Source organism: Nicotiana tabacum, chromosome 23, assembly GCF_000715075.1.
Source record: "Nicotiana tabacum cultivar K326 chromosome 23, ASM71507v2, whole genome shotgun sequence".
NCBI lineage: Eukaryota > Viridiplantae > Streptophyta > Magnoliopsida > Solanales > Solanaceae > Nicotiana > Nicotiana tabacum.
In genome coordinates, this window is record NC_134102.1 from 76,352,910 (window position 1) to 76,355,703 (window position 2,794).

At 44.2% G+C, this 2,794-nt stretch overlaps 2 non-coding genes across 2 annotated transcripts; both read right to left on the reverse strand.

Moving 5' to 3' along the window:
- Positions 1-227: 227 nt before the first annotated feature.
- Positions 228-310, reverse strand: TRNAY-GUA (transfer RNA tyrosine (anticodon GUA)). Its single transcript has one exon. It is a non-coding gene; the product is annotated as a tRNA-Tyr (tRNA).
- A 967-nt stretch (positions 311-1,277) lies between these two features.
- TRNAN-GUU (transfer RNA asparagine (anticodon GUU)) lies at positions 1,278-1,349 on the reverse strand. Its single transcript has one exon. It is a non-coding gene; the product is annotated as a tRNA-Asn (tRNA).
- Between the last annotated feature and the right edge of the window lie 1,445 nt (positions 1,350-2,794).

Sequence of the window (2,794 nt, forward strand, 5' to 3'; positions counted from 1 at the left end):
AAAGACTACGACTACAAGACAGGCCGGAAGCGACTCGCTTCTATTCTCGTTGGGATTGGATATAGATGGGAAATCTATAGATCGTAGTAGTTCGCCAACCTCTCTAACTAACATACGATACAATTTCACTTCACGGCACGGCCAAAAAAAGAAAGAGCTTCGCTCGGTTGGCCTTCCTACGCTGACGAATGCCTCTTTTCTTTTCTCTGAAGTCTACAACAAACAAGTGGGAGAGGCAGGATTCGAACCTACGTAGAAAAACTTTAACAGATTTACAGTCTGCCACTTTTGACCACTCGGCCACTCTCCCCTTCCCGGGCCGAGGCCCCCCTTAATGGGTTCTAATTCTAAGAAGGGGGCCGGCGCCCTGAATCAATCAAAAAGCTTATTGATTTAATTGAAGGGAACTAAGACGATTAGCTTAGCTAGCGTTCCGGGAGAATCTAGTTATTTAGTCAGTTCATAACTATCTCTGTAAAGCAAGGGGTAAAGTTTCTACAAAAGCTTCCCCTCATGTAGTCGTCGGCCTTCCCCAGCACCCCCTCGTCGCTTCTGGCGAAGCTGCGAGTTCATGAGCAAGTGAATGAAGGAGCCATGTTCCTAAAAGAAAATGACCCTCTTTCTTTTCTTTTCTTCCCCTATCCCTTCAAAGCCCTTGTATAGGTTGGGCGCTAGCGCTTTACTAATATAATAAAAAGTCAGGCTCTTCTGCTGAGCGAAGCTGCGAGCCTACTTAAATATAGCTTATGCTTACCAAGCCTAATCTACAAAAATAGGGCTACAGCAAGCAAAGCAAGCTTTCCCCCTTCGTTTGTTGTGGGTCGCGCCTCACCGCAGGCACTGAATGAATGAAATGAGTGGAGATCCTCCTTCCCCCTTGCTAATTACCAAGAACTTCGTTGCCACTAGTAAATTATACCATCCCCCCAAAAAAGAACTCGGAGCCTAAAGAGAAGAGAGTTCAGTCTACAAGAAGCTAGCAGAGCTTTAGCCATTGGGCCACATCCATCTATCCTAAACAGTAACCCTTTTCTTGTTCGTTCTTCGAATGACGCTAGTGGAGACTAATTCCTTCCGGCTAATGAAGATACTACTCCAGTCTTTCCAGTGGATCCTTCTTATCCCTAAGAATGGAACGAACCAAGTTAACCTATACGAGAGTGAGGAATAAAAACCAACAATCAACTTACCGCTTTTGATGTCCCATGATTCTGCTAGTTTAGAAACAAAGGAGAAGGACAGGGGTCGCTAGGTCAGAAAAGCGATAACTAAAAAATCTCCCCAAGTAGGATTCGAACCTATGACCAATCAGTTAACAGCCGACCGCTCTACCACTGAGCTACTGAGGAACAACGGACTTAATGTTGAAAGCCGACTCTCGTTCTTTGGACCAACCTATGACCGAATAAAAATGAGTTCGTCACTCTTTTTCACATACACCGGGAGAAAAGGTTACGATAGCAAGCCCCTCCCCGGCCGGAGAGCCTCCAAGACAAGGAGGCGGCGATCAACCATCCACTCTCGAGATTCATATTGATCAATAGATCTCCGCGTCCTGCCAGTTCGCTAAGTAGACTCACTCTGCCGAGGGGCAACAAAGGCTGGAACTCTTCCTGCCAAAAACAAGGGACCTACTTCTCATCCTAGGAGTTAGCAGGTATGAAAGAGTCCCCTCTCTGTCTGTCTCTCCGAGTTTCTACTACTAAGTAGCACTTCTGCTATTCAATCATAGAATCGATTCCGATCAAGCTGAAAAAAGTCAGCCCTATATATGTTATTAGTAAAGCGCTAACGCCCTATCTATAGTAAGGGGGCCTTTCTTGCTCGTTAGCGCTGTTTTTTGATTGCAGCTAGGGCGCCCCTTTTCTTTCTCAAAGTCAACTTTCTCGCTTGTTAGTCGAGCTTTGAAGTCCCTACTTTATTTAGATTTATGGTATTTGAAGAAGCGCAGGTTTTCCACCCTATACCTATACAAGGGGCTGGTCTCGATCTCGCTTGGTGGTACCCCTCTCGATGATTGTTGACTCAACATTGATTTCGTGCTTGAGTTGGAGGGCTCTCCCTCTATCCATCGAGTCAAGTAATTCGCTATCGGAAATTGATCTGCCGCCTATCTCATGCCATGCTTCTTCTTTCTCCGAATCGGTTCCTAGTGTCAGTCAATCAAGATTCGCCATCAAGAGAGGGAAGAGCCTTGACTTTAGGTTAGGCCGGTCTCTTCATTCATGCAATTCCCCCGTCCATCGATATATACTATATATAGTCTCTCTCTCTCTCTCTCTCTCTCTCTCTCTCTCTCTCTCTCTCTCTCTCTCTCTCTATATATATATATATATATATATATATATATATATATATATATATATATATATATATATAGCTTATATATTATACACTTAGTAACAATAAAGTAAGCAATAGTAGCAATTATAGAAGGAAATTAGAGAGAGATTGTGATAGATTGAAGATTTTGTAAGAAAAAATGAAAGAATGAGGGGGTATTTATAGTTGAAAATAGGGAAAAAGTATAATTATAAAAAGTTTGGGGTTAAAACAAAGTTGGGGGGGGGGGGGGGTGGGGAGGTTAAATGGCTATTTTATAAATAGCCAACGACTATTTTTGACAGCCCAACGGCTATATTTTTTTTAAAAAATAGCCGGTGGGACCATTTGGCCGGACGAAATGGTCTCGAACCTGGCGAGTACAAATCATAGGACCGGCCCACAAGACCGGCTCAGGCCCACTAAAACCGGGCATTTGGCCCGCGATCCCGGGCCTGGACCAGCCCACTTG